Source organism: Hermetia illucens, chromosome 2 (assembly GCF_905115235.1).
Source record: "Hermetia illucens chromosome 2, iHerIll2.2.curated.20191125, whole genome shotgun sequence".
Lineage (NCBI taxonomy): Eukaryota > Metazoa > Arthropoda > Insecta > Diptera > Stratiomyidae > Hermetia > Hermetia illucens.
In genome coordinates this window covers 136,365,864-136,379,674 of record NC_051850.1, presented here as the reverse complement: position 1 = coordinate 136,379,674, position 13,811 = coordinate 136,365,864, and the positions used below count along the sequence as shown (strand labels likewise).

Sequence of the window (13,811 nt, the reverse complement as noted above, 5' to 3'; positions counted from 1 at the left end):
GTATGTTTCGGAGATTACAGTCCATTTCTAATAATGGAGGTGCCTGCACAACTTAATAAAACATCACCTTTTAAATCATGCGTAATGTGTGTATTTTTTCATTCCAAATCGATTCCGCTTGGCCAACATGCTCTTGTCAAACCTACTGTACTTAAAGCGGAGAACTCCTGTTTTCCGACTTATTATATTAAAAGGGCAGTTCCTCTTAATTTTTATCCATCACATATTTAGCCAAATGCTGCCTGCTACAATGCGCCTTTATCTATTGAAACGTTCAAAGTTTGTGTGGAAACAAGATTTGCGAAAAAACAAGGCGCAAAAATCGAAACTTCGCTAAGCAAACTAAAAAATCAGGATGGCTTGGAAAAGAAAGATTTTTTTCTGGAAGGAAAATCATCTACCCTAATCAAATCACAATTTATTAAAGAGACTAAAATTTCACTATATTTTTTCCAATTGTTTTTGTTCTTCAACTTATTATGAAGGATTCCGAAAACTACGCGTTACAAAAATAATTTGAAAGGAGTTTTGTTCTTGACAAAGATAGCCGTACAACTTTTGGTTTTTTTATCGGAGTAGGATGCATTACTAGATCAGAAAATTTACTGCGAACCAAATGGATATGTGAAAATGGTCGCTGTTTAGGGAAGGAAGAAGGTAGAGCTGTGTGTAGGGCGTTGGATACTGAATATCGGTCATGACCGAATTTATCATGAGAACAAAAGGGAGTAGCGAGGAGGTATTTTTTCGCTGATCATCAACAGAAACACAGATGTATTTGCCATACTTCAAACTCTGCCATTTGATGTAACACCAAATAAATCTAGGCACTACCTTTTAGTGACATTTTGATTTAGATCTTTATAAGCAGAAAGAAGTTCTTGATTGACTTTCAAATAGTTGTTAGTGGATTGGGGAGAATTTTGATAAGAGGTAGAATAAATGATCACAGCTATATGAAATAATAAAAACCTTGTTGTTTCTTTTTCGTTGGTATGAATATTTATTCTTGCAAATACCGATATTTCGGGAACCACTTGTTCCCTTCATCAGTGCGTACTAGTTTTCTTAATTAATCGTTGGAAGCACCGCATAATTATACTCAGATCACAGCTAGTTTTATACAGAGTAGTCGTGGAAACATTTTCCACTGCAGATGCATTTTTGACTCTAAGCGTTGAAGTTGCTTTTCTTCGTTCTTGCGTAGTGTTCTATTTCTGATTTTTAATATATATTCTTTGCTCTTCTCTGCTCTTGAATATGTAGATGATATTTAATTAAAGTAAGATAATAATCTGCTTTTTATTTAACGAAACCTTTCGTTACAGATCAATTTGATTGGTGTTAGGGAGGACGGACCAAGTTTGATGTCTACAAGACAAAAAACATAAGGAATGATTGTTTGATGATTTCTAGGAAAAAAGTGACGTATATTGACCGTCAATTCACTTCTATATTTGGCGGACTTGAGACAGTTGGATAGCCGACTTGGAATGATAACATTGAGAAAGCTCCACTCTATATTTTTTTAAAAAAATCCACAAGGTTCTATAAATTTCTCACAAATGACATTTACTACTTTATCGATGCTACAAACAAGATTGATGCTGCCCCAAGGGCATAATCTAAGCGAATGCGATATACTGTTGAGGCTCTAAAGAAAGTGAAATATCTTCCTCTTCCTATTTTTGGTATCTAGCCAAGTGATATGATTTGACGGACGTGATCATTTCTCTGGCGAAAATCCAATACAGTGTCGGTATGCCTTATGTAAATTATGACACATAATTTGTAAAAATAAATCCCACGTCAAAATGTTTGTTGACTACCGGTACAGGGTATCATAAATGTTGGAAATTCCCAAAGGTGGGCTTAATTTTTGACACAATATCATTATATTTTCTATTTTAAAGAGTCGAATTTTTTAAGGGAGAAACAAATGATGAAACAATCTAAATTTCAGGCTATAAATTAAAGCGATTAGATGCCACGTAGAGCAAGGTTCATTGAAAGTGAAAGGAAAATTATCTTAAAATTTCATACACAAAAAAAAATAATTTCCATAATCACATGTGTTAAGAGGAGCAGGAAAATGCTATAGAATGTGTTGGCAGATTCCACAACTGCGGCATAGGCGGCGTTCTTCAAAGGAGAAAGTGACAAGCTATTCTATGGATAGCGCAGAAGAGCAATCTGTGGCTAAAGCTGGTGCTGTGCGATTAAATACTTTCCAGGAGAATGTGGGACGATAAGACGGCAGAAAATAAATGATAACTGGCACTTACACACGCCCAAAAATGAAAGTGAAGGGCGTTCGAGAAAAAGCGGTTTCATTGGAAGAAATATTTTTTACCGCTGAAATCCTAGAGGGACCTGGTAGACCTGTTTTTTATTTTGATGATCTGCTGAAAGACGAAAGGTTGTCAAATAGAAAATTCTGTAACGTAAGTTAAATGAAAAGTACATCAAATCAGTGATCGACGAATGAGATTTGGCAAAATATTCGTGATTTTGCAACAGCATACGCCAGCAGTCCATACAGTACGGGATGTAAAGAAGTCCTTTGATAGCATCATGGTTTATTGCGATTTGATGTTCCCAGTGACAGATAATACAAAATCTACGTTTGCTTATCTATCTAATATTGCTGTTACTGTTATCATTCTGTTTTAAAGGCATATAATATCCAAGTCCATTTTTCTCCTTTGACAGCTTAATAATCATCGCCTTCCACCTTTTGAAAAAAACAGACGTTTTCAAATAATTTGTAAGAAAATGTTTTGAGGTTCCAGAACATAGAATATCTAAAAGTCTTTTAATCTTGAAGGGATAGTATTACAGTGATGAAAGTTGCGCATCTGTTGTCACTTTAATTATACGCCATTATTCATACACCCACGCATTCTAATATTAATGAAGTTACGCTCCAAAACCCATCAAACAAACATGAAACGCAGCTCCACAGATACTCTAACAATTAATCCAATTTTCCAATTTTCTAGACACATCCAACACTGTGACATTTGCACAAGAAGACGGTATCGAGCGAGGAGCTACTGTCGAGTTTCAGCCAAGGAGCCAACGGTTGGTTTACATCACTCGAAGTTCAGTTCTAAACCGAAGCATAATTTTCGACACATTGAAATATTTCGAAGTTATCGCTCGTTCTGATCAGAATATGTCGGCAATTTGCTTTATTTTTCAACCTTTTCCTATTTCAATGTTTATTTCCTTCACTATCATTATTCGATGTCGTAAGAGCCTTTCAAAACACCAGTATCAGATTCAGAATCAGCTGACAAACGAGGATCGGGCCTCTTAGCGGAAATGGGAGATCCCATATTTACGCGAACACTTTGGATTGGCTAAGCCGTCAATCCAAAGTGTTTGCGTAAATATGGGATCTCCAGCATGTCCAGCCTTTTTAGCCACCGCCGACAGTCTCGATAACAGCAGTCTACCTCAACTTGCTGACAAAAACAACAACAATTTAATACCTATCGAATTATCAAGAATTGTCCCAAAAGATAGATGAACTATGGACGCGCACTAGCTTCTAGATAAACTTCGTCGTTCATGTCCATGTCCACGTCCTCCATTCACCGCATCGCCAATCAGCAAATATAAACAACACTTGTTTTCATCTTCGCAGATTCGCTGATAAAACGAAAAAAATGGGTGAAACCTTGCAGTTGGAATAAAAATTTCGAAATTTGCAGTTTTCACCAATAGATTCTATAGTATTGGTGGTACTGCGATTCCTCGCCAACTTTTTACCTACAATCAAAATGCGGAATCCGGTGCCGATATATCGATTGCAACCGCTAATCGTTACAATACATTCACACGCAGTAAATTCCAATTTTACGCTGTCAATTCAAGCGGAATGACGAACGATTCTCTCTGGAGGAAAGACACCTTATGTAATCATTGAGGCCTAATTAGTCAATTTAAAAGAAAGTCAAATTATCGCCTCACTCACGAGATGTAACAGCACTGGAAACTATGAGCCAGCACTTATTAACCGCAATTTCCAGAAGCACGCAGTGAAAGGCTAACATTAAGCCGTACTCACTGTCACCATGCGCCCAACGCATCCGACAATTACATATGGCTTGAACGCCTGCAGGTTCCCAAGGACGAATACAAACTGACGCAGGGACTTGGACAGCACCGACCTTCCTCCATTCTCTAGGCAAGTTCACTACCCATGGACAAGAAAACCAAATCGGAATACCGGAATCTGGATGGATGATGGTGCCAAATTTTGTACCTCTAGGATAAACTTAAGGGGATTTTCTGGATAAAGTCATGAAATATTATAAATTTACTTGAGCAGATAACGAAATGGGATGTGTTTTGAGGCCTAGATGTTGTATAGGTGCTCCATAGCTTCTGAGAACAGACCTGTTATATTTTTCGGAGCGTAGATTTTGAGCCCTTACTTATATTTCACTCAATATCTGAAATAAGACCAGTTTCGAAAAGTACTAATCAAGCTCTTTCATTTGATGTTCCAAGTTGTCATATTTTGCGGAAGGTAGCTAAAACAGTTTTTATTACGTGGTTTGGATTTTACAAGTTCGTAACGCACCCGATATTTGTCAGCGTTTCATGAATGATATGCAAACCGGAATTGATTTCGTTTATGCCAATTGACAGGGTCAGCTATATCCAAAGAACATAAAAGGCATTTGCATTTAATGTTTTAACATTTGCATCAATATGTAGGGAACAATTACTGTAAACATTTTTGGGCCTTTACATATCCGAACATGGTTTGCCACCGTTACCAAATCGTGCTTAGGCTTTACTAGTTAGATTATCCCTGAAAATATCCAAGATATCAGACAATTCATTAGAGTCGTAAATTTCGAAGATTCATGGAAAACGCAGCTATTACAAATGCGATAAAGGCCCAATGCCGATTTCAGAAGCAGAAGTAAGCTTTACTTTAATAAAAACCCCACTTGTCAGGTCAGTAATACTCGCGGAATCCATACCTGGAGCGAAACTATGACTCACAACGGACACCAGTGGAATCCAGTTGAATCCTTTTTCCGCAAATTAGTGGCAGTGGTACTTACAACAGGGAACTTAGTTTCATCTACGAAGTTATAAAACACTTTGGATGGTGGGTTGACGCTGGAGAGTTTCAAGTCCAAACGGACCATAAACTACTCATATGCGCATTTCAACAGCATCCGAAAAGGCATTACCTTGACAAATCAGACAATTTAGTTTCACAAGGCAGGATACTACCAACGATATATTATTTTATTTGATAAGGGCAGGAGGTGTAAAAATTAGCGCATGCTTACGAATTGAGACAACCTCGTCAAAACAATAATATTTGAAAATTCAAAAATTAATACACGAGGGTAACCAAAGGGAATATTCAAGCTTTCTCTTTTTTGTTTCTTTATCGCTATGTAGGAAAGTTTACGAGATCTCCATTGGCCGGATTATAAACAAAACAACAACCCCACGCTGTATTTGCCTAATCATACACAAGGATACAACAAAAGGGGCTCATGAGTGTGCCATTCCAGGAATCCAAAGTCGCAATTCGTGTTCATTTTACGTCACCTATCTTTCCTGACAATAATCGGAGATTTGACCACTCTGCATAGATCTCGTTGGCGTTATACCCGAATCTCAGGGATTCAATCCAATGGTCGACAGGTTCATCAGGAGGCCCGAAGCGATTCGCATTGAATCAAGCGGTTTAGATGTCCAAAAATTATTATTAAAGATTTTTCTTGACTTGACGACAAAAGGAGGTCAACGGAGAATCAACGTGGCGTGGTTGCTTTTATCCACTTAGGAGGGAGTGACAATTCTATACCATGACAACGCCAATTACCGAAAAAACAAAGAAACGAAATTCGAAAAGCTTCGGACAGCGACCTCATCGTTAATTGACATGTATATTATTATCGCAAAATAAGATTTGTTTAAGGTAGATTGCGAGTTTTTCTGGAGTTCGTCTCTAGGTCTGAACATTTCTAGGTGAGACCGTTCTCACAATACCAAAGGCGATAACCCCACCTTGATGTTATCCTGGAGCCGCTGATCACATCCCAAATGAGAAAATCTGCGATCAATATGCCATTACGCCCAATGTGACTCGATAGCTAAGATGAATTGGAATGTCCAAGCCATTGGAAAGCGATCCAAAGGACCACCGAAGTAACGATGGCTTGACATTATAAATTGAAGCATTTGCCATTTTATTCCTTTGAAATAATCAGTACCAACCTCGCTTCTTCTGCACGTGGGAGGTCGACAGGGGAGCTTTTATTCACCGCTTTATAAGTAGCCCCATTACACGAAGTATTTGATTAAGCATTCCAAGAAATGGACGCTCATCTTACGTTTAGAAATTATTGGTGGCTCATTCTGCTTTTTAAGGTTTTGTGTACAAAACCTTATTAAAATTGGTTTACTGTCTGTCTGTCTGTCACATGCACTTTTCTCGGAAACGGTTATACCTATTGACACCAAATTTGGTGGGAATGTGGGTGTGAACGCGTACAGTGAGTAGTCGCGATACATGCAAAAGGGGAGGGGGGTTGTACGTTTTTTTCACCAAATATAATCATGTGGGGCATCAAATGAAAGGTCCCGATTAGTACTCTTCAAAACTGGTCTCAGTTTCGATATTTGAGTAACAAGGAGGGAGGGCGGGGGCTGGAAAAGGAGAACTAAAATAGACCGAAAATTAATCTGGTAAGGCTTTAACTACAGTTAACTTACATATTTTTGGGATATTCCGATTTGCTTTGAGCGCATTTACAGATTTTTTTAATTCAAAACAGATTAAACAAATTTCACTAACTCAAAGCCAACATATTTGAATATCCCCAACAGAAAATCGAAAAGCTGGTAACACATTTTTGTATATGATGAAAAATCTAGCTTAGACAAACAAATCGATAAATTCTAAGTTTACGATATATCAGTGTAAAGAATTGCTTGATAACAGATTTACTACATGCGTAGATATACCGCACACATTTTATTTCACGCATATCAAAAATTTTACGAGATAAATTCTGTTGCATGATAAGGCGAAATTTATGTAATCAAAAGGCATATATACTTGTATAAGAGTTGACGAATTATTTGACTGATTGTGGGAAAATATGTATAATATAAATTGCGTTTTAATCTAAACGACGATGACTTTCTTTGGATTTTCCGAATTTTAGTTTGTCAACAAGAAATAGAGACGCAAAATTTTGTTTTTTTATATTTTGGGAGCGAGATGTTTGAAATTCTTTTCCATGTAGGCATTTGTATTATTTAATATAGTAAAATGAATGATTTGATTGAAAAGCTCTTTATGTAAGGTTTTCAAATTAATTCCATTTCCGATGCTATGTGGTCGGATATACTTATATTTTGAAAACAAAACGCAACTTGGATACTGGCATTTACAGGCATCGATTCCCTATTATGGTACGCATGCATGAACAGGGTCAAGAGCCATTCTTCCTAACTCCCGTTTCCTGGCCCATTTATGAAGTTGTGCAGGTTAATAAGCCTCAACGCATTCAGGAAAATTAGACTTTCAAAGCAGCCTTTGTCCATTGTAAAAGATTCGTGAATATTGAAAATGGAAATCACTGTAAGACTAACGCCCACGCATTTGTGCAAATCAGTGTCATTAAAGTTCATAAATAGAAATGAATTGGTTACATTTCTTTTAATAGGTAACATAAAATGTTAACTAAAGAGAGACTATTTTGTTTTCTTAGTTCGTATTTGTACTTACAAGGAAGTGAGGGGTAAATACGCCTTGATCGTATAACTCACCTGAAAAATGAAGAAAATATTTACATTAGTATTAAAATTCTGAATAATTATGAACAATAAATGTCTCGTGCTAGATTATCAAATTACTTTTCGATTAAGTTACGTGCCCAGGGGACTTGTTAATTAGGAATTAAATAAATCAAGTGAAACTTAAAGCAATGTCAAATTAAAATCAGGAAAAAAATTCACACTAAAGTATCATAGAAAAATCAAAATAAATTATGAATAAAGAATTTATTTTTCATATGGAATATAAACAATGAAAAGATAGATTGTACTTATTAATACAGTTGAGCTAATACACAACCAAAGTCCCTTATAAAGGGTTTCCCAACAAGAGGGATAAGATCCTAAGAAACATATCTCAAATGTAATAAGAGACATTTACTGTCATATTTTCAAGTACCAGCACGATCTTGTGATGATGATCTTCAACGAAGCCTTCTCAGCTGTATCTTCATCTCTAACGGGATTCTTAAGTATATTTTCATCCAGGCTTTCCTGTTCAAGCTAGCAATCACTTGCCATTAAGAAAAGATACGCGGAACGATCAAACAAGCTATCCAAATATTACAACATCAGCTAACATCCCCGCATTACCTAACATCACTGCATTACCAAACATCACTGTATTACAAAAGTGATAGTAATATTATTTATGTGATAGGTAATGTTTTGTAATGTGATATCACATTTTAAAACATCGCTATTACCGATCTTCGTAGTACGGTAATCGGATGTCGAGTCGATGGCGCCGCCGGAAATTGCTTGTTGTTATGATTGCTTGCTCTTTTGGTCGGTTTTGAGCTAGAATATGATTCCGGGTGAATGTCAATATGGAGATGCAAATGCTTGGAATAAATGTCGGCTGATAGTTCATTTGTGAATGATGTTGGCCTATGTACGTAATATTTCCTATTAAAAGCGGTCGAGGCGACTACCGGTTGTGAACCTGCTTTCTTGGCTGGCTCAATAGTGATAGACAAACTTTTAATTTTAACTATATCAATCAAAGACAACTTCTAAGTGCAGTAAAGCTTGTTCGCAAAAATTATAAACCATTATAAAAAATATAAAAAATCTTTTGGCTTTTTCTTCTTTTGGGTAAAAGGTTAATTCTTTCTTCATTGATTCGAAATTTGAAGTCGTTTGGAATTTACAGCCGTTGAAAAGTATGGTGATTACTGTGACTGTTCTAAGCGGCGTGGTAAAGGAGGCTAGAATTTCGGTCAGGGATAAACTCTCGGTCTTACGAAATTTCCAAAAAGAAGTGGAAGAGTACTCTATGCTCCAGGAATAGCAGATTAGTGGTGCGCAAAAACTTCATGGTTCAATTTACAGACGAATTTTCAAACGCATTTTGCTCAAAACTGAATTTTTCAAACTAGCGCCAATCATTTTTCGGAAACGGTTGAATAAAATTAAATAAAATTTTAATGGAAGATTCAGAACATGTAGGTATTGTGGTGTCGAGGCGCTGCAATGTGTGAGCGGCTTAGCGGGGATTAACCCAAGCTCCATATCAAATTAAGCGCAGCGCAACTCACTACGACTGAGCAACTCGAAACACACTCGCCTACTTGTCGATATCAGGATGACAGCCATAAGGACCGCGTTTGACCCGAACTGGAGACAGACTACAGCCAGCCGCCGATCGCATCGGCAAAATTTTAATGGAATTTGGAATTGTCCGGTCGTTTGTACCTTACTGTCAATTTTTTTTTCTTTTCGTTCAATGTAATGATATAGCCGTAGATTTTATTTTAACGGTACTTGTAACTGTGAGATTATATTAATCAGTTACAAATTGCTAATCCGAGTGCTGATATCCTCAAAGCGAGAATTAGAATTTAAAAAATATGTTGAATCGTTTCCCGTTCGCATAAAAAAATAGTTGCAAAAAATCATGCGATTTTGAGTCATTTCAAAATGAAATTTTTAATATTTTCAGAAAAACCTAGCTCCTACGATAGCCAGCAATAACAACTTGATTTCAGATAAACCAGTTTGACAGAATCGTTTGTCTGTTTTTTTTCATATGGGTATCACTCCAGCGACGTAAACCGCCATCGGCGCAATATTTTTAAATAAAAAAATGTACACAGACAGATTATTACCCTAACCTTTCTAAATACTTTGTACTGTAATATAGTTTTTCTTTCAAAAAGGGATATGACATTATATTATCTACTGAGGGGATGTTTCGCGCATCTCCATTGCCAATCATTATATTGCGTAACTCGATAAACAATAGATTAAAATGAGGGAACAGGGCTTTGATAAATTCTTTTCCAACAGTATCTGAAGATTTCTTCGAATAAAAACTAATAAAATTTTACACCGAAGTTGATAATAGTGCAAGCATTATTTCATCTATCAAATGATTTAACGGCATAAAGGTAGATTTAAAGTGATAATGATACTGCATCATAGGCGGTAGGGCAATGTCGGTTTTATATGTCAGGTAAGGGCTTGAAACACGAATGTCTCCTGATTATGGAAATAACCAGTATTGCTGCTTGCAGAGTTGGTTACTCGATTTTCAAAAACCGGATTATTTGAATTCAAATCGTTCTCACTGCTATGAACATCTACCGTATTGCCTGAAATGTCGATATCTAACTTTCCCTTGCCCTAAAGGCAGAGCCTGTTTTCCCTGTTCGAATCCAATCTTGTTTTAACTTTGGGTAACATATACGTCATATAAGGGTCTAAAAGCAACATATATTTCCTATTTATCTATTGACATAACTCGTCCAAGGCTCATTACCTCCTTTTCCGAAGTTGATTTGCCCTAACATTTTATGGCAAGGAAGCCTTCATAAAATAGGCCTATCATCTGCCGATCTTACGTAATTTATTAGGAAGCGGTTGTATCTATTGTCTTCAGATTTCGTGCAGATATGGACATGATTTAGAAATTTTACCCCCCAATATATGTAGCCACATAGAGCAAGAAATAAATCGGTGCTATTTGAAACAAGTCTCATTTTTGCTGCTGGTTAAGAAATGAAGACACGAATCGCAAATTACAGGAAAAATCTGGCAAAATCGTAGTGATTTTTCAAAAAGAAATTAAAACCTAAAACGAGCCATTTTGAAGTCTGAAAAATAAATAAAGAAAATAATAAAATGAATTTGGTTCATTGCGACTGGATGCAACGTTAGATAGATCATAAAATTTTAAAAATTGATACAAATTCTACTATTACAAATTTGATTCTAAATTACAAGTCAGAATTGCAAGTAGATTGGAAGTAAAATTCGAAGTTAGCCTTTTCACATAATACATGTCCGCCCTTTATTGCTGTCAGTTTATGATCTAAAGGATTTTCGATTGAGATCTAGCCTTTGTCCTCTTCACAAGCGGGGTCGGCGGGACTGAGATCTATCGTTGTTAGGTTTAATATTGATTCTTTACTCCTTTCTCTAAAGTTTGCCAAGTTAGGACTGTTAAACTATCAGAAATGTGTCGGCCATTCCAGTAGTTAAGAATTTCTGTTTAGTCCGGCTACGGTAACTTTCTATTTTGAGATATTTGGGTTTCAGAAATAGGAAAAAGTCGCAGGGAGTGAAATCTGGTGAGTATAGTCGCTGAGCAGAGCAATGCTTTCTGTTCAGTGTTTGACCGAAAATTCAGTTGCAATCAGATTGGAATATGACGGCGCATTATCGCGGTGAAAAACCCGACTGTTTGCCCACAAATACGGCCGTTTATGAGGAATTGCTTCACATAAAGGCCTCAAAACGGCCAAATAGTATTCCTTTCATGGCCGTTTGATTCTATGCAATGCATTTATGATTCAAACCAAGAAAACGATGATTTTCGACAGCTTGTTGGATAGTTTCGACGTTATATTCATAAACCTACGTTTCATCACTAGTAATAATGCTACGTTGGGAAGCGTCCCTTTTCTGACTTTTTTAGACGTTTTTTTTTGTAAAAAAATCCTTCGATACGTTTGTGATGGCGACACGATTCATACCCAAAACATCAACCACAATTTGTCGAATCAACCATAAGAGATGTTGAATGCCTCTGCTAGGCTCTAACACCAACACGGCGATTTTTGTGCTCAATTGCCTGCACTTCTTCGATGTTGTTGTAGTTAAGAGTGGTGCATGGAGGACTTGTATGAAGCAGGTTTTCTATGATTTCACGAGCCTATGTGTCACTCAGACGGAGAACTGGCAATAGCACATCTCCTTGGGAGCAGTCTTTTGTTGCTTCTACTGATAAGTAGCGACCGACACTTATTTCAACAAACAGCAATTTCTGCGTTAGCATAATGTAGATCCACTTAATTAAAGTACCAACGACGCGTTCTGGCGACATCATAAAGTTTTTAGAAAAGCGCACAGTCAAACGCCTTTTAATGTCTGTGAAGATCCCTCGCGTATCCACATATCAGAGTTGCATGATCTATCTTTGAAACCAAAGAATTAAGAGCAAACTGACAGGATTTTTCGCGATGGTAAGCATATTCGTTTTAATTTAGTGGGTGCGACCAGCGAATATGACGCTCAACCAGTCTCTTTCAAACTTTCAACAAAAATGATGTCGTGCTGAACTGTCTGAACTTCTTTTTCCTTCCATTTCTCTCACTAATTTTCCCCCAGATCCTTTAGTTCTTCTGTCGGTGGAGAACATAAAGAACGATAGGGTAAATAAACAGGGGCACATATGATATTTTTTAAGTAATTGTGACTTGCCTTTTCTATCCGCTAGTAATATTTATTAAGCTTACAAATATGGATATATCGGGAACTACTTGTTCCCTTCATCAGTGGTAAAAAGACTTGTTATATTACTAGCGAATAGAAAAGGCTCTTCATTATTTGAAATACTTTAATTGCTAGAAACACCGCGAGATTATACTTAGATATGATGTTTTTCCTCTCGGCATTAATCTGGGATTATAAGAAGACTGTAACTAGGCCCTGGGAACAGAACTTTCTCCGCATGGTTGTATCTAACCGTCTTGACATCAGAACACACGCTCTCAGTCTTATGGATCTTTCATCGTAAAATCCTAGCCCAATTAACTCACAATTAAATTCCCCGGCAAGCCGGAACATCATTAGTTCAACTCTGGACGTCGAAGGCCTTCATACCATTTAGACTAGAATTGGAACATTTTTGTGTGTAAAGGTGCTCATAAAATTCTCGCTAACAGGCCCCAAGAGGGATCCTCACTTATTCCTCAAGGAAATGAAAAATGAAAAAAAAAATAATAATAATAAGACTAGACTGATAACCACTATCAGAGGCAGATTGTCACTCCCAACTGTGCCATTAATCAGACTGAATGAATTTAATAATCTCCTTTATGGTGTTGTTATAAGGGCTATTTTTGGGTAGGAAGCTTAAATTAAACTAATATAGGAAAGAATTTTTCATAAAAAAAGAATTGGGTCAACAAATTCACTTAACGAAATCTGGGACACCAAATGAAATGTCTCAATTCAAACTTTTCAAAATGGAACTGTCTACTTTTTGACAAAAAATACAATACACCGACGCTAATTAATTTATAAGATTTGTTCTAGAAAAGATAACCTTTAAAAGAATTATGCTCTTCCTTACATTTCTCGGGCAAAGTGTGTTTAGACTGAGTATCCACCTAAGGGTCTTGGCTTATACTACATATGACGACTGTTCCAGATCATCAATCGGAATTCGCATTTTGTGATATTATTGATAGATTACGATTAATAAGTTACAAATATGATAAAATCTTAGCTGAAACCCATTTTCTTTTCAACCTTTTTGACTTCGGAAGATTGGCTTCACTTAGACTTGCTATACAGAATACTTGATTTTCTTTGTTCATTCCTTGGCTGTACAATGCGTCTCTGGTCTATTTGCTTGTTCACATACTTAAATTTACACTACGCTTTTACTGCCAAAGCGGCTATAAAACTTCACATCTAAAGACTACGTTTAGTATGGTTACACTCACTACAAGTGTGCTTATATAAAATTTGGC

The 13,811-nt window shown here is 36.6% G+C and overlaps 1 protein-coding gene across 8 annotated transcripts in view; it reads right to left on the bottom strand.

Moving 5' to 3' along the window:
- LOC119649620 (PAN2-PAN3 deadenylation complex subunit PAN3) overlaps positions 1-13,811 on the bottom strand; it is a 151,027-nt gene that overhangs the window by 89,797 nt on the left and 47,419 nt on the right. For 2 of the 8 annotated variants that reach the window (XM_038051842.1, XM_038051846.1), the window contains exon 2: positions 7,781-7,821. The exons of the other annotated variants lie outside the window; for them this stretch is intronic. The gene's annotated coding sequence lies outside the window, so the exon portion shown is untranslated. The remainder of the gene's footprint in view (positions 1-7,780; positions 7,822-13,811) is intronic. 8 annotated transcript variants of the gene reach the window in all.